Raw genomic sequence first — 24943 nt, forward strand, 5'->3', positions numbered from 1 at the left:
AAATGCAGATAAACTGTCTCAAAAGTGATCCATCCCTTGGGCCAACAGGTAAAAATCTTTGAGTCTTCTCTCTGATAACATATTCTTTTCTAAGGGCAATAGATAAGCTACATTATAAGCTTTCTTAATCGGCAAGCATTAACAAGGAGTTGTAAAATGAGGAATCTTTGACAATCACCACAGAAAAATAAATCTGCTTATGCCATACTGGAATTACCAATATAAAAATGCTTCCATCTTTGTGAATATTCAAAATGATTTCTCACTCAAAGAGTTCTTGTTCATAGAAACAGAATAACACTAAGAAAATATCCAAGGTTTCTCTTGTGTTCATTATTGAGCGAGAGAGAGAGAAAGAGAGAAAGATTTAGGAGCTGAAAAAAGGGAAGGAATGTACCTCCTATTTCTGTAAACAGCTTGACTGATAACAAAATCTCAGATCTTGCTTCTCAATCAATACCTGCCCCTTCTTGGAGTCAGCATCATAGTACAGAGAAAAGTAGATCTCTTCAGAGTCATTTTTGGTAATGAATTCAAACTAAAGTAAGAAGAGGTAAAAATTAAAGAAAAATCGAAAAAATGATTTTGACCTTGAAGTTTCTTGGGTAAAAAGAAACTGTCAATAAATTGTATAAGAAATCTTCCCTGGTGTTAATAAATTTGTTGGCATTTGGCATGACATATGATGCTGAATCTATTTTCTCAGGACTCTTAAAGTTTATTAGAAGGGATAGAAATTTAGCATTAAAAATAAAGTGTAATATATACACTGATACAGAAAATACGGGATGCTGACTTTTGAATTTTATGTGTAGTATTAATGCAAATATCAATCCTGTTTATTGCTGTATTTTTATTTTGCAAAGGTGTTTGGTATGGCAGACCATAGCCCTCTTATGCTCGGTCGGAATGCATGCATTCGTGATTGCCTGGATGGTATATTAAATACATCCTAGACTTGTGAAATTAAAGACTATCTCTCCATCTCTGGACTTTTCTATTTCCTTCCAGGTTGGGAGGTCATTTTGAACCTCTCAGTTAGGCCTCTTTCTCCATCCCACCCGTTTGCCTGTGTCACTGGGAGGTGCCCCCTGCCTAAGGGGTTGCAGCTACTTCAGTGGTAATGGAGTGAATCTAATGTCTTCTCTGCTACTTGCCAAACTAGCAGGTTTCTTCACCTGGAAAACACAAGAAAAAGCTGTTTATGTAAGTGCCTGGGGCACCCTAGTTAATCACTTCTGCAAACAATATTAAATGGAATACAATTCTGGTTTGCAGCATTTGGTTTCTATCTAATATAAGAAAATAATGGTCTGGACACCACAGCAAAATGTCGCTGACTTATCACAAATATGTGCTGGATTATGTGCTTTTTCAGTTAAATAACAACGCAAATTATTCTACTTGGAATATTAACTTCCTGCAATTATAAAATACAAGAATTTGACAATGGATATACATTTAAAATACTGACATAATGTCTGGAAGATGCAAAAATGGTATTTTAAAATGTTTTAGGTGAGATAATAACAGGGAAATGAGTGGTCCAAAAGAAGATTGAAGCTATTGTGTTATTAAATTTGCAACATGTACTTTAAAAAGAATACAGATTCTCGAAGTTTTGTACCTTGTCATCTTGGAATTTTTTCGTTAAAAAAAGCACTTCTGAACTTGTTGATCTTCAGATGCACTACTTGAACCAATGGTATCGAGTAAATCTCCTTATTTTATGCACATACAAATTCTTTGTATAAGTGTTCCAGGAATTTGCTTCCCTCTCTTTCACTGGGCCTGCTGTTGGCCAGGAAGGAAGGACTAGAGGGTAGATGCTAAAACCTGGGCTTTGGGGTGGGACAGACCTAGAAGTATCCCAGCACTTTCACCCATGGGCCCCATGAACTTGGGAATACTTGTTTGATCTTTTGGTTTCCCTCATTTCCCAAATTTTATCTCATGGATTTAAGACTTATTTTATCTCATAGACTTGTTTTAAGGAATAAATTGGATAAGATATCCAAATTGCCTTTAAGTCACCTTTAAGAAGCCATAGTTTTATTAATAATATTATTTGCTAATTTACATTAGTTAGGTTTGGTACAGAGTAAATTGAGAAATTTGGAAAGCAAGCAGTAGGTGATATATTTTCTCTTCTTCAGTTCTTTCTTTTGACCACCTTCTTTCCTTTTTTTCTCATATCACAGAAAGAGTACCACATGATTTTCTAGGTACAAGACAAATGCTGAAACGTTAAATAATGTGTAAATAATATAGAACACTATTTTTTCATATAGCTAAGTATTTGGACACTATTTAGAATAATCATCTTAAATAATGTTCTCTATTCACACATAACTGAGCTTAAACAGAATACCAAAAGATGCATCCACTGATGGGATGCATTTATACTCACTCACTGTGCAATTTTACCATGCCCACTGGCCAACTGGCTCTGTTCTTGAAAAGATAATATAAATGCGTGAGACATCAACAGGAACTTGGGGAAGAAACAAAATAGTACTTGCTGATCATAATTCAGGTGTTACTATGGACTCAGTCTTCTTTCCTTCTGCAAGCACCTTAAAACCAACTGTTGGCTTAATCACAGTTATGTTCTCCATAGGAAAAGAATAGCTAGCTCCAGAGGGTTAAAACCCCTGCAATACTGAGGTAAAAAGAGGTCACATTTTACTTATAGGGTGACTATAATTAATAATAATCCACTATATACCTCAAAATAGCTATCAGAGAGAATCTTGCCATGTTCTTACCATAAGAAATGATAAAATACTTATGGTAATGGATATGTAAATTAACCTGATTTGATCATTCCACAACACCTACATGCATCAAAAATTACATTGTCCCCCATAAATATGCACAATTCTTAGGTGTCAAAGATAATATAAAACAAAAATATCCTCTATCAGTCTATCCAGACTTCCAAGTAGGTTTTGTACTGCTTTTCCTTTTGCCCCTTACTGTCAGTTTTGTCTTTTCCCTTTTCTTGATTGCAACTTCCAGCTTGGAGTAACAACAGGAGAACTCAATCACATAAACAAAGGGCCAATAAAGACTTCATGCTCCCAGTGGGGCTTTTTTAGGTGGTTGAAAGAGATTGGTGAAAGATAAGATCGGAAGAACAGACCATTCTAAGTTACTCAGAGGTGTCAGGGTATGGAGAGTCTAAAGAGGAGTCATTACTGAGGCTTGGGAAAATATATGTAGAAATATCTTGGCTGCACTGATAAGATTTGGGTACATACTTCTTTAGCTTTGATATAATATGGGATACCAAGAGATAATCAAATTAGAAAAACACCAGGGTTCTCAAGCTGTTTGTGATCGGGAAGCACCATTTGGGGAGTTAACTGTGGCTTATAAACCACAACAAAGGATGGAGAATTTATCCCTCCCACAACAATCAGACTCATGTTTTCCTCATTGCCAAGTCTTCATTTTTCCTATTGACAGTGCAGAGATCTCATTACTGTTGTTTTCCATATTTTTATTTTAAATTATTGATAAGCTCTAGTAAGACTAGTCCATGACTGAAAATAGGCAGGTAGCTAGGAAATATTTTTCGTAGAGCAATTCAAATGTTAACAGATATGCATCTATCAAAATTTGAAAGAAGAAAATGTCTGTAAGGCACCGTTGGGCTGTTCAATTGTGAAGTTCTTGAGGCAAGTCAGATATCTTCTGAAACCAATTTGCAAGAATGGCTAATGTGATGGGACCTGATGTCTTCCAAACTCTGGCCTTCCTGGCTCTGGGGACTTCTATTTTTCCTGTATCTCATTATGATAGCAATTATTGTCCAAAGAACATCATATGGCAATGATTTAATTAGCTTTAAGTCTGGCTCCAAAGGTAAGTGTCACATATTTTTTGTTGTTCTTCTTCCCTACTTTTCCTGATTGGAAGCAGATTACTCAAATAGCAGAAGTAAAATGTCATTTTTGTTGCCATATGGGATGCTCAATGCCACAGTTAAAGAAAAACGCATGTAAAAATTGTTTCTTACATTTGGAATGCAAAATTCCATGGCAGTAAAAACAAAACAAAACAAAATGGTATTTCACATGGTTGAAATATTTACCAACAAGGAGAATGAAAGTAAAATCCAATCCATCAAAATGTTTTCTAAATACATGGATCTCAGGTTGATCAGCACACAGTGAGCCCAAATAGTATGTAGCACTATTGCAGAATAATAAAATAATGTAATTCCGAACCAGCCAAATTTGACTTGATTTCAGTTTGTCTAAGCTTTAAGTTTTGTTTTCTATTAGTTAGTATTAAAATCAGATGTCTCTTCATTGACATAACATTGTGGCATTTAATTTAAAAATTAAATTGAATTAATCTTGTCAACATGTAATTCAGTAAATCCAAATTTCTTCAGGAAAATTAAGGAAAGGTTTAATTTTATCAAATGAAGCCAAATCCCACAGCTATCCATAGTCCCCTAGAACTCTCAGCTAGAAAGACACATTTTCATCTTGTCCTTAACTCGTGTCTCTGAATCACTACTGAATCTTGAAAATGGAAATGGATCATCCTTGGCCACATCTTAATGAGAGGGGAAGCTAGTCAGTTAGCTGACATTGTGCAGTATAGTTAGGACAAAAAGACCCCTGGAAAATTCCACTGTAACCTGAGCTGCCTCAATATGTGAAAGTTGACAAGTTACTTCTCTAGTAACCTCCCTAGGACTCAACAGGGTGGGAAAAGGCAAGGCTGGAAGGACCTAAATGAGGACAGCTATGACCATGATCAGAATGCTGAAAACACAGCCAGTCAGAATGTTGCTTTCTGCACACCCAGTTATCATAGAGATTGGGCAATGCCCAGCAGCAGACAGGTTAAAACCTCTAGAACCAGACAATTCACTTACAACCCTCTATCTAAATATCTTCCCTTTCTTTCTTTCCTTCTCAATAAACTTCCTACTTCTACATTCACCTCTCCTTGTCCATGGATTTTTCTTCTTCAGGTTCACGAGACAAAGGACCAGAGTGGGTAAAGAAGTGAGCCGTTAGGCAATGTCTGGATCTGGGAGCTGCCCCATTGAAGAACTAAAAGAACCATAACACTAGGCCACTCAGATAAGCCAGTTATGACTATGTGACTCATGATTATAAAATACCACATTTTTGAAATCAAAACTTTCCCCTTATTAGAGTTTCATGTTAATGATCTACGTCTTCTCTCTAATGTCTGGTCACAAGTTGCCCTTCCTCCCATCGCCATGGTTACTGCCCTCCCTCACATATTCATTCTTTTAGATCCCAGCAGTTTTACTTGCTTTCTAATAAGTCTTTGCCTTGAGTCTCAGCCCAAGTCCCAAAGATAAACTGTCCTTGTGTACAATTCTGATCATGAAGCTCTATGTAGATTCATGCCAAAGTGATCACAGAATAAATTTTAAACTTCTTAACACTCTGCATAAAGCCTTTTACAGGCTGGCTCCTACCTCTGTATCAGACAGCTTTCTGTTACTATAACAAACTACTTGAAACAATCAAGTAAAAAAAAGAGGAAAGGTTTGTTTGGGCTTGGTTTCAGACCAGTTGGCTTTGTTGCTTTTGAACCTGTGGTAAGGCTGAACATTATTGTGGGAGTGCACAGCAGAGGAAGCTGCTCACTTCTTGGTGGAGATAGGAAAGAAATGGATTCTCACTCTCCTTGTTTAGAGCACACCACCAGCAACCTAAGGCCTCCCACTAAACCCTAGCTCTTAAAGGTTACACTCCCTCCTAATAGCACCATAGGCTGGGCACCAAGTCTTTAATAACGAGCCTTTGGGAAATGCTTATCCAAACAATAACAACCTCTTTACCAATATTAAAGCCATTGGTCTCTCTTCACAAACTAAGGAATTATTGATTAATGTTTTGTTCCCCTTTGCTGGGATGTTATATCCATAAATTTGCTGGTAAAAATTCCATTTATGTTTTGAGAACCAGTTCACATGCCATTTTCTTCATAAAATCCTCCCTGGCTCTTCTGTTAGAAAATAAATTTACCTTTCTTTATTTCCTCTGGCATTTTGTTGTATTTTTTTTTCTACAGTCCTTATCAACCTCTTTCTAATTAGTGTATAATTTCACCTTTGATTCTAATGTAAGAGGCCAATCAGATGACACATAGACAAAATCTAAGACTGGGATTAATATTTTTCTAGTAGCCTTTAAATTAAAAGCAAAATCCCTACCATGGTATGTTACATTTATCCTCTCTGAACATCTAATATTGAAATTTGAGGATTAGATTGAAGTTTTTTTCTGCTAGGTTGCAGAGTTTATTCTGTCCTATAGCGTATACTACAGAGGTATGCTAAGAAGAAAAAGGCTTTATAATCAAGTAATTTTCATATTCAAGTCTCACCAAGAAAACTATAGCAATTCCTGTACTCTAAGCTTCTTTTATGTTTAGAAGGGTTCTGGGGGAATTTGTGCATCACTTCTTGATAGCTCTTAATGGCTTCACTTCCTTAGACTTTGATCTCTGGGCCTGTGATGCTCACTGTGTGGTGCACGGCGATTCATATCACTCTTCCAGTTTATTCCACTTTGTCCTTGTCCCTTTTCACAAACTTATTCATTGTCATGATGTCTCACTGTCAACTTGCTCACTTTCCTGTGTTTGATTACCACAGACAATGAGGTGCTGGGTTCCTCTGTCACAGCATAAACCTGTAAAGCAAGCTACTTATAATCCTTCACCCAAATTTCCTTAGGGGACTGTAACAGAAGACAGTGTGAGTGAATTTCCTCTATGTCACACCAGTTTATTGACAGATCTTTGTTCTTCACTTCTTCCTCTAGCATTTTTAGGCCTACTACTCCAGCATTCATTCAGAGGTGGCTTGATGTTCCTAGCAAGAATACACAAAAGTAGGTTCCCTTTGAAGACCCTCACTTTCTTAAGTACACAACCGTCTTCAAGAATAACTGATTAATACCTTGGCATTGTCAAGTGAGTTGGTACTTGATATTTTACTGAAATATTTGTGAAATACACAGAGTCATGTGCATAGATTACTGTTCCCATAGTATTTTTTAAATGGAAGTAACAGTGAATAAACTTTGAAACTTCTTTTTTCTTTCAAGACTCATAATGCAGATAAGTGTTAAAAGAATTGGTTTCACTGACCCCTTGCTGCCCTCTAGTGAGCATCTGGTATATCCCCTGGGGTTTCATTCAGGATGAAGGGACATTGAGGAGTGGATGGTAGGCTCCTGTGAATGAATGATAATCGATTCATGCAGACTTAGAAAGGTTCTTTGACCTCCAGAAAAAATGCTGTTCCCCTGAAATCATCAGATAATTGTGCTACACTAGTCAGATAAAAGCAAAACCAAATAGCAACTTTGAGGAACAAATTCACAAGTTCTCTCTCATATGTGGAAGCTGTAAGGGTTTATCTCATAGTGGTAGAGAGCAGAGTGGTGCTCAGTAGAGGTTAGGAAGGAGAAGGGCAGATAGAAGGAAGTTGGATAATGGTATCAAAACACAGTTTGATAGGGAAAATGAGTTTTGTCCACAGTAGTGCATCTGGTTTCCATTTACCACTTATTATATATATTATAAAGAACTAGAAGAGAGGAGTTTGAAAATTCCTAACAGAAGGAAATGATGGAAATGATAATTACCCTGTTTTGATCCTTACACATCGTATGCATGTACTGAATTATCGTACTGTACTGCATAAGTGTGTCCAATGAAAAAAATGACTTTGAAGCTTAGGTAAGATTATTCAGGGGCCCAGTAATACCCTGAAGTGAACTTGTTCTTTCACCATAAGAGTGGAATTAAAACCAGTTCAGCCACAAAGGACTTCCTTCAGCCCACTCTCCCACTCTTAATTTATACCGCCTTTATCAACAGGAGGCTTTGAATCATACTGCAATTTGGGAAATAGCTCTTGGCCCCAAGGGTTCAGCTGAATGCATCCAAAAGCAAGCAATAAACTTCCTGCCAGAGCAAGTAAATGAACAAACAAAAGGTAGCAACAGGTCTGGCACTGTCTTAGGTGTCATTTCTGAGAATTTTTTTCTCTAAATAGTATGAAGACTTTCTGAACTCAAAAATTGATGGCACTGAAAAGTTTCAAGTTATTGGAAAACAAGGCACTAAGGAAGAGTAGAAATATTTTTTCAAAATCTCTCATTTTTACAATGAATCTCCCATTCTCGGTTTTTGGAAATAAGGGACTAGGTTCTAAAAGTTCTTTTTCAATGAATGTGAGTATTCATTACTAATAACCTAAAATTATGCAATAATGACAAAAAGTTTTGAGATTAGGAATTGCAGCATTTTAAAGACACATGTAAAGTGTTAAAGGGCTAATTTTTACAAAGTAGTTCAGATGTAAATCCAAAAAAGAGTATTTTTATTGACTTAATGTACAAAACAGCTTGTACACTAGTGATTATTTTGCATGTGGTATGGGACTTTCAGCTTAATCAGTTCATTTATTAAATATTAAAAAATTTAAAAAATTTAACAGATATGAATGTATTGTATCATCTGTTGGCTAATATAATCTCAAACAGTATTGATCTCTGGACTCTTTTAGGGGTTGTGAACAATACTCAGTATTACCAATCATAACTGACATAGAATGATGGATGCTCACTGCAGAACCAACTTTTCCAAATCCTGAGGTCAGTAGCTGAAGTAGTGGTGACCCCTGATGGAATATTTTTTACTTTCCAATAAAATTAAGGAAGAATATATTCTACTCAGTCACTGAAGAGTTCAAGGTTGTAAAACCAATGTGGCACTGTTACTGGTTTGTGCTTTGTGACTCAGTACCATGCTAGCTCTGGTTTGTCTACATTTTAATGTCTGGATCTCTCTGAGGTAAGGACTGGACGTTTCCACATGGATTATCTACTAAGTTTAAAAGCCTTTGCCAGGTAATCAAGTTAGCTTTCATAAAGACAGGGTTGTCCCCATAAGTATGCTGAGATGGTAAGCAAGAAAAAAGAATTATATTTTATGATTCTAGGAAAAACGCAACCTGAACTACTTTACAATAAATTGCAGTGGATAATTTGCCTCCCTGTGTTTTTTGTGTTCAAATTTATGCAACATGTCCCTTCATTCATTTGTTCAGGACCTATATGGTGTTCGCGACTTAAAGACACAATCTTTGCTCTCAAAAAGCTTACAGAACTGAAAATAAAGGCAATTCATACCAAGACCTTACACCTGAACCACATATAGCTGCAAAGCTCTTCACATGAGGCTTTTGCTCTGATTCTTGAAACAATCATAGCAAGTGGACAGGACAGAAATAATCCTCCCAGTTTTATAGACTTATATAAACAGAGGAACCAAAAAATTCAGTGCTTTCTTAGTGTTGATTGATTGACAAATGTTTCTCCAGGACTGAATTCAGCTCTTCTGGTCTAAGCTCATGCTCTTGCAAGTATTTCTGGCTGCTTTGCTATCTGGCAAACTTTAAAGTCTTTTACCAGTTGTTCTTCCTCTTACTTATAAATCAAGAGTTAAACCTAGACATTACTTGATCACTACAACTTAAAATTCCATGTCTACCTAACTACAAAGTATTGAATTTGTTATGAATTCAGTTTTAAGTGGAATTAACAAAATTTTTAAATTGTGTTGCCTACCATGTACAACTTTTTTCTGTCCTCTCAGGACTATTTCAACTTGTGCATTTTGGTAGAAGATGCTGAGAACCTAAATATCACTGATGTTATTCTAATAAGGATAGCGTATGAGAAAAATCTATTGTATATTGTCAATGGAAGTTATAATTCGAATGTTAAAATTAAGTGAAGGAGACTGTGACACAGGTTACTCCAGAGGCACCTGCACACCCATGTTTATTGCAGCACTATTCACAATAGCCAAGTTATGGAAACAGCCAAGATGCCCCACTACTGATGAATGGATCAAGAAAATGTGGTATCTATACACAATGGAATTTTATGCAGCCATGAAAAAAAATGAAATGTTATCATTCACTGGTAAATGGATGGAATTGGAGAACATCATTCTGAGTGAGGTTAGCCTGGCCCAAAAGACCAAAAATCGTATGTTCTCCCTCATATGTGGACATTAGATCAAGGGCAAACACAACAATGGGACTGGACTTTGAGCACATGATAAAAGCAAGAGCACACAAGGGAGGGGTGAGGATAGGTAAGACACCTAAAAAACTAGCTAGCATTTGTTGCCCTTAACACAGAGAAACTAAAGCAGATACCTTAAAAGCAACAGAGGCCAATAGGAGAAGGGGACCAGGAACTAGAGAAAAGGTTAGATCAAAAAGAATTAACCTAGAAGGTAACACACACGCACAGGAAATTAACGTGAGTCAACTCCCTGTATAGCTATCCTTATCTCAACTAGCAAAAACACTTGTTCCTTCCTATTATTGCTTATACTCTCTCTTCAACAAAATTAGAGATAAGAGCAAAATAGTTTCTGCCAGGTATCGAGGGGGTGGGGGGGAGAGGGAGGGGGTAGAATGGGTGGTAAGGGAGGGGGTGGGGGCAGGGGGGAGAAATGACCCAAGCCTTGTATGCACATATGAATAATAAAAAAATAAATATTTTTTAAAAAGTGAAAGATATTGCTTAATAAGAAAGTTACTGCTTAATAAGTATATTTCTAGAAAAACTATTGCTGATACAGAAGAATGATTGCTGATCTAAAAATAAGCCAGAAAAGGGAATATTCCTTTTTTCAAAACCAAATTAATGGACAAATATTTGAGGAACATCAGGCAGTGCATAAAAGCTTGTGTATGGGTCTCACAAATTACCCTATTGAAATGTTGGCTTCCAATCAATATTCTGAAACAGGTGCCAATTCAAAAGCCAGGAAGACACCTGGCATTAAGAGAAATATTTTATGGCAATTGATGTAAATACCAGCTTTATTATAGTTTGGTGAGTGCATAAGACTACGAAATGAAGGCCTTACAAAATTACTACCTAATATGAGAATTATAAATACACATTTGATCTCCTCCTCATACTAGGTTTAAGCCCTATTGAAAGCAGGGACATTTCTAATGATACAACATCCACTATGCCCAGGACCCAGAACTAGATGAAAAACAGAAAACAAAAACCTTCAATTACTGGAAAAATTTCCTACAATTGGAACATCTCTTTTTTTTTTTCAATGCTTTTTAAAAAATTTTTAGATACATTTAAATATAAAGAAAGCAAAAATTTTAAATGTGTTTACTAGGCTTTTCTGTACATTGTATTTACAAGCGACTCTATTTTCCCAGCAATTGCCAGAGGGAACAAGAAGAAACCTGTAATAGTCTTTGGGGCTCACATAGCCTTTTCAGGCTAGTTGCCCCTGGCAGAGAGAAGAACTGAAGTGAAGAAGTGTTGCTTGAAAAGGGTGAGGACCCTTTTCCATTATCTCTTTTTGTTTTTACTTGAAATGTTTTCTGAATAACAAGTGGAAAATTAAGTTTGGACATGAAAAGCTAGATCCGGGATTGTGTTTCATCTGAGGAGACAGAATCACCCTTCATCTACAGGGACACTGTGATAGAAGTCCCGATCACCATAAATGTCATTTGAGATCTCTGAGCAAAGGTATAGCTAGTGTTAACCTGTCTGCTACATGAGGGGTTTGACCACCCAGCCTGCAACCTGGTTTCAAAGCTCAGCTGTTCCACCTGTAAGAACTTGCCCTATCTGCTAAGGATGCCAAAAGGAAAATCATACTGCAGCATCAACCTTTGGGTATAAAAACAACGACAGGAATAAAGTAGATCAGTAAAGTGCAAAATTTTTCCACACTTGTGGGGAAACTTATGTACACTGTAAAACTGTGAAAAATTATAGACTTAAACATATAAACCAAAACCTTTCCTGCACAGACATAAAATTCGAGAGAAAACCCAGTGACTCACTTCCTCAACTCCTAGCGTCCATAAGCTGCATCCACAACATCTGAGCACTGTACATCTTTTCAGGTTACCTTACATCTTGAAAGTTCTGAAACAGGAGATTATGTTCAAGGATCTCAAACCCTAATGCTACAGGCAAAGCCTCATTTTTATGGAATGTAAAGCACTCTGTTTCTTCCACTTCTAGTGGCTTGCCAAGAGAAGCCACTACCAACCAAATCATGTTCCTGTAGCACTTCTTGGTAGCTGGACACTGCTCTCTCAATCCTCCTGGAGCACCTTATGGGAGTAATTAGCTTCTTGTCTTGCACTTCTGGCATTCCATTCATTCTAGGGGTTGAGGCAATCTGCAAGTTGATACTAAGATCCTGCTCTGCCTTGGTTACTTGGGGTATTGCTGTAACCTGCACCCTCTCTTCTGGAGGAAGATAGCCCGCCCAGATTCCATGTTCATGGCCAATTCCTCCATTGATGTGATATTAGTTTCAGCACTTAAAGTGTCTGGAGTAATTCCTTCTGTGTTTTGGCTTGGATCTTGAAAAATATGAAGAAAACTTTACAACTTGAATCTGCAAGTTTTTCATTCTGTAATGGGATTTCTAATCAGCATAACAATAGCTTCAAAAGGACACATTCTTTTCTTCTTTTACACCAGTGAGGAGGAGGTATCAGAAGATAACTTATCTTCTCACTCTGTCATCCTCTTGCATCCATTTAAAAACTTTTCCCAAATTAAACACCAAGTAGATAAGGGAAGAAAGTTCAGTTCCTCTGCCAGAAAAGAATATTTTAATCAATGCTGTGAAAATCTGCACTGCTTTATCCCTGGCAGTACAGTTTCTCTACAATCCTGAAATTCTGGTAGTTATCATACCAAATCAAAACAAAGAATCATACTTCAAAATTTATGTTTATTTAAGGCCTCCTTTGTCACAGGAAAAGTATCACATATTATATATATTTTTTAAAATTTTTTTTCTCTTGTAGCACACAGGAAACACAATTCAGCAGTTTAACTGTACTTTATAGAAGAGGAAAGGAGTGTTCAGTGAAGTGATGCAATTCTCTCATGGAAGTGAAGGTGTTAAGTGCCAATGTCTGGTTTTAAACTCAGGGTCCTCTCTTCCTAACTTGGTGTTCCCTCCACTATTCCAAAATATATAAGCACACTGTTAATCCATTCTCATCTGTAAAAGAGTGGAAAGCCTTGATATTTAATACCAATGGATTAACATTTAATGTATACTAAATCAGAATCTGACATGGTATCTGGGTTTCTTGATTTAACAAGGGAATTATTGCAAAGGTGACTCAACATACACAAATGTCATTCATGCAAAAATGTGTACTTCATGGATTCAGGACCTCTCCATGGTAGCATCTTCTGAGTGGTGATTTTGAAAAGGGGAGCTGTGATACTTCCTGGTGGGCACAGAATGCCTTACAGGTGGTAAATGGCAATGTTTTGACAAGTTATACTTACTTACTGGGCTTGCCAGTGACCACACACACTGATTGTGCCTGAATTAGAGCTGGTGCCAGGACTTGAGGGCCTACTCTAATCCCTTGGTTGCTAAGGTAGAAAGGAGCACCTATTGGGAAACAGAAGTAGCTCAGTGCCTACATCTGGGGGAGAAATGGTTTCCAAATGCATGTTAATGCTTGTACGGCTGTGTGGCCCTCAGAGGCAAGTTCTTCCTTGCCATATTCCTATAGTTTGGAGAAGAGTTTACAGAAGGAGGGAAGAGGGGGGATGTTGGTTTGATATATTCATACAAGAATGTAGTGACAAATATACTAGTCAGTGCCATAGGCAATAACTCATTTACTTTTTAAGTTAGATATTATCTGTACTTATTATTTCAATCAAACTAGAGAGGTTAAATAGCTTAACTGACATCATTTTAGAGCCAATCTGCAGTTTAGGTCCAAATTTTCTCTTCTTCCCTGTCCAACTACCTAATTCCTTAGTGCTGCTTTGGTGCTAGAGGGAATGGGAGAGCAGTTTCCTGGGAACATTCCTGAATGGAAATGTGGATCTGGTTAATTAGGACACCATTTTTTATTTTTCAGTACTGGGGCTTGAACTCAGGGCCTTCACCTTGAGCCACTTCATTAAGCCCTTTTTGAGATGAGTATTTTCAAGATAGGGTCTTGTGAACTATTTGCCTGGGTCGACTTCAAACCGTGATCCTCCTGATCTCTGCCTCCTGAGTAGCCAGGATTATAGGCACGAGCCACCAGTACCTGGCAGAACACCATAATTTTGTAGTGACAAAAATCTATATAGTTTTCTCATTTTATCCTGCAGAGCTTAGCAACCAAGATATTTCCCATCTAGTTCAACAGTTGTTAGAAATTTCAAAGAAAGTTCAGTTGAGAGCCTTGGAGAGAAGTTTGACATCTATTATGTTAAACAAAATAAAACTACAATATTTGACCAGTTTTAGCCTATAAACCCAAGAATTGGTTCTGCTTAATACACATATCCACATAAAATATTTAAGGCAGTTGATGGGTCAAAATATATTTTCAAGCAATTATAATTTTGCAGCACTTGGGAGGCAAAGGCAGGGGGGATTGACAATTTGGGGCCAGCCTTGGCTGCATAGTGAGATGTTATCTCAGAAAAACAACCCCCCCAAAATAAAGTATAATTTTGTTTGAAATTGCAAAGACTGCAAAGAATAGAAATACCTATTACTAGCCAAATCAAAAATTTAGTTATTTTGCATCTATAAAGTGAAATACTCTGAAACTATCAGAAAGAATAAAGTAAATCTGTGTGTGCTGATATGAAAAATATCTAAAAAATTAAATGAAAATGCAAGATATAGAACAAGAATAATATATTCAGCAAGTTCACAAGTGAATGTGTGTATATGAATCATATTTATTGACAAATAAAAAACATAAATGTATTAGTTGAATTCACACTTGTGTGACATAAATCTAAGCAGGGAGATGGATGATATGAAGTCAGTAACTCAGTAAAAAGAAACTGTTGTTATTTATGTATTCTTGTGGCTTTGAATTTTCTTTACTGCTTTTGTAGTACTTTGAAATGAGTATAAAAGGCAAAGAAAAGACCTGTTGAAAGCCATAACAAGACTGTGTAGAAGAGAAGAGAGGTCTTTGAAACTTCTGTCCTGCAGTCAATCAAGAAAAGGGAAGGGACATTGATGAGTGCAAGAAACACAGACTGCAGACAAAGGAATAAAAAGGGTCACACTAATCCCCTGGGCTCTAAAAAGAAGGTGGGCAAGAGACATTGTGGGATTCAGGTCTCCCATGGGACAAGGTGACAAGTCCTTGTGACACTCTCGATCTCCTGGGTCCCTAGTCTGCAAGAGCTCTTATTCTAGAACCACTGCTGCTGAAGAACAATCTGAGAACCTCTGACCTCATTGCCCAGCAAAGAAGTGTGCTAACTACTCCATAACATTTGACTTAAAAAAAAAACAGCAATTTTCACTACCGGATGATTTTTACATTTACTGATAATTTATTGTTCATATACCATTCTGTGCCACTTAACAATTGGGATAAGTTACTGTGTGATTAGATGATTTTATCCTTGTAAAAACATTAAGGGATACATTTTCAGAAGCCTAGATGGTAGAGGTAAATCACCTGATGGTCTGACACAAGCACAGAGACATGGTAAACACAAGATGCATGAGACTGCTGCTGGCATAATATGGTATGTGATCTTCAGTAAACTTTTTTTTAGTAAATAGGAACATATGTTAAAATGACAATAAAAACTATTGTGCAACAACTAGATGAACCAGCAACATAGTCTTTTATTATCCTTCTGAAGATAGCAAATAATAACACACTGTGAGTAACTGTGTGCACTACAGTTTTGTATAACAGCACAGTAGGTTTCACGGCTATGATGTGACTAGGCAATAGGAATTTTTCAGTCCCATAAGAATCTTATGAGACCCAGAAATGTGTATGTGGTCATCGACAGAAATATCATTATGAGGTGTGTAACTGTATTTGCTTGTTTTTTTGTTTTCTCCTATCAAAAACCAAATTTCGAAAGAGTTGGTACATCGTCGTTTTAAGTCTTGTCTCCCTTAAAATCTGGAACAGTGCCAGGCATCATTTACAAGGTATAAATGGATGCATGCATGTCTGCACACAGGCATGGATAAGTGCGCGGGGGTGGGGGGTCTTGCTGCTACTGCTGCTGCTGAGACCATGGGAAGGGCAATCTGAACAGGCTTTTCCTCAAAACACTAACACTACACACTCTGCTTGAAACTGTAATTGTGGGGACCATAGTTTTCAAACAATTATACAAAGAAATGCATATTTTGATAATCTGATAAAATAATCAGGACAGAGCAGTCCTGAAAATTCTCTGGTGTGTGGTTCCCATGACTTCTATAGCAATTAGTAATAATTTTTCAAACACATAGTGGGAAGTTACCTTTTTGCTTGCAATATTTTCCCTCTTTGGGAGTGGGGTAGAATGGGACTGTTGTAAGGTCATGACAAGGTGGTATGTTGTATATTTGGCACAGGAACTGTTTTCTGAATTTCAAACAATGACTAGCAGGAAAATATTTAAATGTAAAGCTTGACAAGCTGGAGAATGCATAGAGAGCAAGAATAAAAGGAACCGCTAAAAATCCACATTCAGAAAATGACCTAATTATAACATAGTAGGTCTATTTTTCTGGAGTCAGACCCCTGTTCTGATGTCACAATTGAACATTTCATTCAGGTTGAGATGCAGTTTGTTCCTGGAAATTCTGGCTGTAAACTAAGTAAAAGACTTTCAGGGTCTCTGTGTGACTAGAGGTATAGTGATATCTTTAGAGGAGTGGGTGGTCCTACCTACACACTGAAGGAAAGACAGCCTGACAAGAGAGAGAAATGATACAAATATGCCAAGATATTTTAGGACAAGATGGTGAGAGAAATTCTGCCTCTAGAGAGACTGTGAACTGCAGTTTTGCTTATCCTGAGACTTAGAAACAATTTTTCCTTGAAATCTGGAAAAAACCCATGAACTCTTACAATATTGCCCCTCCCTTTTAAACAGATATGACTTGCATTCTGCTACTTGTACCCGATATCCTAATGAAGTTAACAGTTGAGCTCTCCATGTCCTCACCACCCACATATACACACCAGCAAATTTATAAAAACACCTAATTCCTAAAATAGTAAGTATAATAAGAGCAAATGTGTGTATTGTATTTACATATATAGTCAACATTTAGTTTTCACAATGGAGGCCTGGAAAGTTTTAAGACCTGCCAAAGCTCCATGTTGGCAACAATGTTGACATTGAACCCACTGTGATTTTGCTCTATACACCAGGGAATATTGCTTTTCTGAGTCATGTCTGGGAGATTTATTTTCTAAACTTTTTACTTTTGCACAATTTTTTTTGCAAATCTTTCATCTATTATGTCACATGACTATTTGCTTCTTACTGCCTCTGAAATTCATTTACAATTAAAAAATAACTACATGTCATGTAAACACCCAAATTAGTCATTATTCTAGTCTGTGTTGCCTGTCCTTTCTACTTTTGAGTTTTCATTTTCAGTGGCAACCATGTTTAACTTGTTTTCTCTACAATAAAGAAAAGACATGACTTTAAAGCCGTATCAGTACTTTCAGTCTTAAACTGTTCTCCAGACTTTATATATTCAACCTTTCTGTGACATATTCAAATGCTTTCTTAATTCCAGCATGGTATGCATGTCTGAGAAAAGGAGTGACGTGCTTCTATTGGGCACAGAGTAACAATAAGAACACTTAGCATCATATATTCATAAAAACAATGTTTGCATAACTCCTTTGCAGGATTTGTCGTCTATATGTGTCATCCTACATAGAAGCAGAGGAATAGCTGGTTGCCTACTGATATGACAGACATCAAAGTCAAATACACTTGAAGTCTTCCATCTAAGTCAGTATTCATTCAAAAGAAGCCATTTACAACCTCAAGATAAGCGACTGCCTCCATGGGAACCTGTAGAGGGCAGTATTGCTGCATATTCTGCACATAGCGACTAAAACTTATTTCCACACAGCTAAACCAAGGCATGAAAAGAAATAGGTCTTCCAAGTTATGTCTAATTGTTTTTTTAAGAATAGTTGGTTTATCACTCTTATTTTTAAAGGTCAATCACAATATTTTACAGCATTATTCCCGCCCCCAAACCCTCTTCATTTATTCGCATCACCATTTTTAAAGTCTATTCTATACTAATGATCATGTTTAAAAAATTAAAAATTATTCTTTTCATTGTTGTACTAGGTGGGAGTACATTGTGGCATTTATAAATGTTCTTACAATATAACAAATATATCATAGTTGAATTCACCCCCTCCACCATTCTGCTTCATCCCTCCTCCCCCTCTTCCTGGACTAGTTTCAACAGGTATCATTTTTCCAGTTACATACATGTGTACACAGTATTTGCACCATATTCACCCTCCTACACCATTTCCTCACTTCCTCCCCCCTCCCATCAGTACCAACCTCCCTAGGCAGGACCTGTTTCCCTCCTGTTCTCTGACTTTGTACACAGTATGTATGGGCACTGATTTATACATAGTTGACACTGATAGATATTTTAAAGACTAAAGCACCTTACTTTAAACTCACATCCATATTGAAATGTTGTTTAAAATTTATAATGTAGAGGGTTGAGCCTAGCTTAAGAACCAAGAGGTTTCTGAAAATGGAGGGCATATTTTGACTTGTCTAGCTGTGTAATGGAGCCTTAAATATGATATTCTGTACCACATGGCTAATTCCCTCTAATGACTAGAATACCTATTAGGAATTCTTTAAAATAAAAACTTTTATGGCATGCATGGGGAAAGATATTTTAGAAAGACACAGTAACCATTGAAAAAAATAAAACTTTACTACAGAGTGGAAAATATCCTCAATACAATATGAAATATGTTTCAACACACACGTTACTTTTGTTACAAGTTGACCTGGAGTCTTGTCAGTCAGGAATGTCAAAACTACAAGCAACTGTGTAGTTTGCCTCTAGCAACATGTGGAGGGTGGAGTGTTTATGAGAATTGTCAATTAGTCTGCATTTCAGCCCCAAGTTAACTGGTTCTCTCTCTCTCTCTTTCTCTCTCACTCCATATTGCAATAGCATTAAATAATCACTATGTGAAAGACATTCTCAACTGAATTTTTGTTCTGAGAGTAATAATTTTCTAGTGTCATTTAAGAATTTCTATTCATTTTGTGTTTTGACCCTTCTAACTTTCTTACACATATGGAGAAGAACATGACTGAGATTAAAAACAGAATTCTAAAAATCCATAGATTCAGGAGCCATGGAATTTGAAGTCAAACAAATAACCATTCCAAGGCTCTCTGTCACTCTAGGACTAAAGCACACTGCCAAATGTGTGTGAGTTGTGGTATTATGAGTAAAGTAAAGGACTCAGGGGTCTTACAAAATGAAAAGCATTTTTCAAGCAAAAAATGGCTTCTATTTTTCCTGTGAATATTTGAACAATGCTGAATTCAAACACAATAGAGCCACAGGAAAAGATGCATCTAAAATCAATGGATTCCTTGTAGGTATTGCTTATTCAATATGAAGGACAGAAATCACCTACAGAACAAGAAATTAACAGTTTAAGAACAATAATAGACAATTTCAGATTTGAGAGCTGGACTTACAGTAGTTTTCAGCCTGATGTCCTATGGTTGTGCCATTAGTTCTGTTGCAACCTAGCAGTTGCTAATTAGTGATGATTAAAGTAGTGACATTTCTGAGATTTTCTGACTTATGAAATTTGGGGTTGGTTTCCAGGGAATGGAATGACAGTCACTGTACTTGTGTCTGACTGTAACTTGTAGCCAGTCTCATCTGGCCTGTGTGTCTTTGTAGCAAGTGGAAAGAAGATTGAGCACAGCCACTCCAGGGTAATGGTAATGTATCTCCTCTCATAGATCTTGCTCCCTTGACCTTTCCAAACACTTGAATTGAAGACCCTTAGTCTTCCTCTCAATTTCGCCTCCCGTGTTCCAAATGTTTTTTTAATTCCCCTGAATATCTTTTTAATAGCAATGATATGTTGTGGCATCCATTTATGGTCCATGATACATTTTTTGATTCCTGCTAGGTAATCTACAACATTATCTTCCTTTTGCTTCCAACTGCTTATCCATGAATCTAAATTTCAAAAGCACTCATTATTGCTCAGAGATTCAGAATCTCTCATTTAACTGAGATCCAGGGTCCTTGATCATGCACTGAAACTCTATATAAGCAACAATTATTCAGATTTCAGTCCCCAGGTGTCCTGTAAGCCATGTAACATTTTAAATAAAGTATTTCATGTGAAACTTTAAGTGTCCTTTACCATTAAGTATTTACATTCTAACAAGCTTAAACAATATGTTAAAGGTCACAAAGTGATTATTTGTTGTTTATAAATGATGTACAAAATGGCCAGGTGTTACAATATTGCTTTTGCTCCTAAGAAATGTACAAGCTAGCTAGTGATATAAAAAAACTTGAAAACAATTACTAATAGAGAATATATGAACACCAGATAATAGTACATACTTTAGGGTCACATGGGTCAGGGACTGAATCTTGTAATAAACTTCATTTTCCATATCTGCACATTGGATCTAATCAAAGAACCTACCCTAATGGCATTATTGTGAAAATTTACCTAACACCTTTTATAGATATTCAATAAATTACTTCAATATGCATGTATATTTAATATTTTCTCTATCCATATATCTACATACAAATACACTTTTTGTTTTCTTCTCTTGCATTTAATTTGTCAGTTCTGCTATTTACTCAATTCAGAAATGCAGGTTGCCCGTTCCATTCAACCAGTGAGATAAGTCAATCTCAAGTTTAGCTGAATAGATAGGCAGAATAAATCAGGATTCCTTTTCTTTTCCTCTTCCTTCTACTCTCCTCTGCCCTCCCACATTTTCTCCCACTTTCTAGGTTGTGCAATAAGAGAGAATTGTCAATATCTCAGCTCAATGACTGCCTATCTTTTCTAGGAGAAAGCAGACTTTTGGGTCAGTTGCCGAGATCTTCCTTCAAGGTTGAGGAGAATTGCCCACTCTGTGCCCTAGTGGCCAAGTCCTGCCAAATGGTGACAGATAATGTCTCCCCCACAGACCTCTATGAGTCACAGGTCAATTGACCTAGGAGAGTGCTCTAGGTTCCTTGAGGATGGGTCTATACCAGTCTACCTGACTTTTCCACTCCCACCCCCAGAGTTTGACAAACAGAACACAGACTTTTTAAAATCACTGTCACTTTTTCCATAATTCTCTCATTGGCAAAGACAGTTTTTAGGGACTAGACTTTTTAATCTGGCTTTGGTTTTTGAACAGCATAATCAGACCATGTGGGTGGTACAGCTGCCCTGGTGACATGCGCTGCTACACCAAATCTGAGGGGAAAGCACCAGTGCTTCCAAAAGAAATCATTACATCTGAATCTTCTTTCCTCCCCTATATGCGTGGAATAGAGCTGTGGTTTTTGTAAAGTTATCCACCAACATATTACTAGACACTAAACAAATTCGATTTCCCTCTCACCTTCCAGTCAGTTTCACCTTTGTTGCCCTCTCTCCAATTCCAAAGGAAGAAAAAGGCCTGCATCTGGAAAACTGTTCTTTGCAGCAGTCTACTTGTTCTTTGGCATTCTTGTCTATATTTGAGCCAAGTGCATAGGTATTAAACATAAATGAATCTGAGTAATAATAATACAAGTAAATAAATAAAAAAGTAAAAAAATCAATGTCTTCAGAGAGCAAGAAGTTTTACATAGTTAAAAACCATGCCTTGCATGCCTAAGGCCCTGGGTTCCATCCTCAGCAGCACAAAATAACAATAACAATAACGCCCTGTTTGTTAAAAAAAAAAAACTCTCTCTCTCTTTTTTTTTTATTCTGAGTCACTTAATAAGATACCACTGAACACAATCTCTAAGATGTTCCATCTTTTTCCTAGCAACAAACACCACTGCAGCACCATCTCCAGTATGATCCTAGTACTGTTTTCTACAGTCTCTTTCTTTTCTCTTATGCCTGGTGGGACACAAATATCCACTTCCTCTGGTGCTGAAAGGAAGAAACCCTCCTAATGATATCATGGAGTCTCAACATTTTCTGAAAGAATAGTTATGTGAAAGGCACCCTGCCTCTGTTATTTTACCTAGGGCAAGTTGCTGTATCTTGAAGCTTATTTTCTCTTTTATTTTTATAAAATGAATATAATAATGTGATGAACACATATAATATTGCTATTGTATTGATGGACTGTATTGTGTTAAAGTATGGAAAACTGTTGTAATAAGAATTATAAGTTAGTGTGTGTTAGGACTTAGAAACCAAGCCAGAGAATGACAGGCCGACATGCAAATAAACCAACCCTAAGGTGGTTAGACTGATAACACCAACTATGATGTCATCACCAAGCATAAAACCCAAGCCTCACTACCACTCATAACTCGCCTCCCCAGCGCAGGAGACCGTGCTGTCAGACGTAGAGGCAGCTCGGCTTGAGAGCTCCCCCCCTTCTCCCGATGACCGGGTGCCCCCCTTCTCCCGATGACCGGGTGTCTCGGCTGGACTCCCCTTATCAGCTAAGAAGACCCCGTGAGCGAGGCTTGGAAGGCCTGAGTAAGCTGAGTAAACTCCTGAGTTCCAGGAGTGTAAGTGTAGAAATTAAGGGAAGAGAGACCATGATTCATATGAGAATGGAGAGACAGAAGACAGAGTGTTTTGGAAACAGAATAAGCACCACTGGCTGATGGATTGGATGTCAAGTATGAGGAAGAGGTAGGATTCAAGGATGGTGCCCGGAGTTCTGATGGGTCCTGAGTTTTTACTCAATTAAAAACACACTGACCATCTGGAGAAAGAAATGCATTAGAAGAGGCTTGGAATGACTCAATTTATCAAGTCCTAGGACACTAAGGAGGCAGGAAAGGGGGAGGGAGGCAAAGAGAACCAGGTGAAGTGCTTAAGCAGTCCTCCAGGCCCAAAGCTCAAAGAGAGGCTAAGTCATGTTAAAATCAGTCAAGAGAACAAGACAGGTGAGGAATGGTCTCCAAATGCTCCTTTTACTTTCAAGGCTTTAATAACATCAAAAGGCAATCCACAGCATAGAGTTTGGGCATCCTCCTTGGGGCTAAAGTACACAGCAAAGGCAGACAAGAGAATTGTTGAAAATTAAAGAATGAGGCCTTTTGAAAGACATGCCAGGTCTTGTGCTATCTGCAGCTGACTCAACCAGAGGGAGACTCTCTCATACCTTAAAAAAGCTAGATCACCAAAAAGAATTAACCTAGAAGGTAACACACACGCACAGGAAATCAATGTGAGTCAATGCCCTGTATAGCTATCCTTATCTCAACCAGCAAAAACCCTTGTCCCTTCCTGTTATTGCTTATACTCTCTCTACAACAAAATTAGAAATAAGGGCAAAATAGTTTCTGCTGAGTATTGGTGGGGGGAGGGAGGGGGCGGAGTGGGTGGTAAGGGAGGGGGTGGGGGCAGGGGGGAGAAATGAACTAAGCCTTATATGCACTTATGAATAATAAAAGAAAAAAAAAGCTAGATCACTTCTTTATATCTTACATACATACATGCAAATTCAAAATAAATTATAGACCCAAATGTAAGGACTAAACTATAAAACTCTTAGAAGAAAAAATGCAAATAAAACTTCATGACCTTATACATTACACAAAGTGACCAAAGGAAAAAATACATAATTAGATTTCATCAAAATTAAAATTTTTAAACTTCAAGAATACTATCAATAAAATAAAAGGACTACTCATGGGATGGGAGAAAATAGTTTCAAGTTATGTATTTGATAGGTGACTTTGCATTCAGAATATAAAAAGAACTCACAACTCAGCAATAAAAACCCAAATAATTCAACTAAAAATAGGCCAAAGATTTAAAAGTATTTATCCAATGAAGATATACGAATACCCAAAAGCGCATGAAAAGATATTCAGTATCAGTTATCATTAAGGAAATGCAAATAAACCACAATGAAATACACCTTCCCCACAAAGGTGGTTATAATAAAATAATATAGATAATAAATGTTGGTGACAATATGGAGAAATTGGAACACTCAAATATTGCTAATAAGAATCATGCAGCCACTTTGGAAAACTGTATGGCAGTCCCCAAAAATATTGAACATGGACTTACAATATGACCTAGAAATTCAACTCCTAAAACATATACCCCAAAGAATCAAAAACATATTGCTATGGTTTGAATATGAAGTGTCCTCCACAGCCTCTTGTGTTAGATGCTTGGTCCACAGCTGATAGCACTAATTGGGGAGGTTCTGGAAACTTTAGGAGGTGGGACCTAGCTGGAGGAAGTAGGTCACTGTGCATGGGTCTTTGGAGTGTCTTGACACTGGTCCCTTCCTGTCTCTTTCTCTCTGCTTCCTGTTTGCAGTGAGGTAAAGAAGGTCCTCCCCCACATACTCATGTCACCATTATGTCCTGCTCAAGTACAAGAGGCCAACCCACCACAGACTCTGAAATCATGAACCAAAATAAATCCATCTTCCCCAGAGCTGTTCATGTCAGGTATTTTGGCACAGTATTTGAAGAAATTAACTGATATGTATATGAATATTCACCACAATATTATCCAAAATAACCCCAAAGTAGAAAAGGCCAAATGTCCAACAATGAATGAAGGAACAAGTCAAATACAATATGTCTGTAAAGTGGAATAATATTCTCAATAAAAATGAATAAACACATGAAAAAATTATCCTCCACAGTGATATTTTCCCAAACATACATTTGGCATAAGAAGTTGGCTCAAAAAGTCATGTTACTGTATGGTTTAGCTTCTTCTGGTTAGTTTCTTTTTTATGTTTTTACATTTTGTAATTTAATTTTTATTATTGTTGTATTGGGGTACATTGCTACATTTACAAAAGTTCTTACAACATACCATAGTTGGATTCACCCACTCCAT

The 24943-nt window shown here is 37.1% G+C and overlaps 1 protein-coding gene and 1 long non-coding RNA gene across 4 annotated transcripts in view; one reads left to right on the plus strand and one right to left on the minus strand.

Moving 5' to 3' along the window:
* On the plus strand, positions 1-23396 carry LOC141410935 (uncharacterized). Its single transcript, XR_012435741.1, has 3 exons — positions 1-6981; positions 8585-8672; positions 11285-23396. It is a non-coding gene; the product is annotated as an uncharacterized lncRNA (long non-coding RNA).
* Arhgap24 (Rho GTPase activating protein 24) overlaps positions 1-24943 on the minus strand; it is a 473771-nt gene that overhangs the window by 196135 nt on the left and 252693 nt on the right. The gene's annotated exons all lie outside the window — the stretch shown is intronic.

The sequence above is a fragment of the Castor canadensis genome, chromosome 9 (genome assembly GCF_047511655.1).
Source record: "Castor canadensis chromosome 9, mCasCan1.hap1v2, whole genome shotgun sequence".
In the NCBI taxonomy this organism is placed as follows: Eukaryota; Metazoa; Chordata; class Mammalia; order Rodentia; family Castoridae; genus Castor; species Castor canadensis.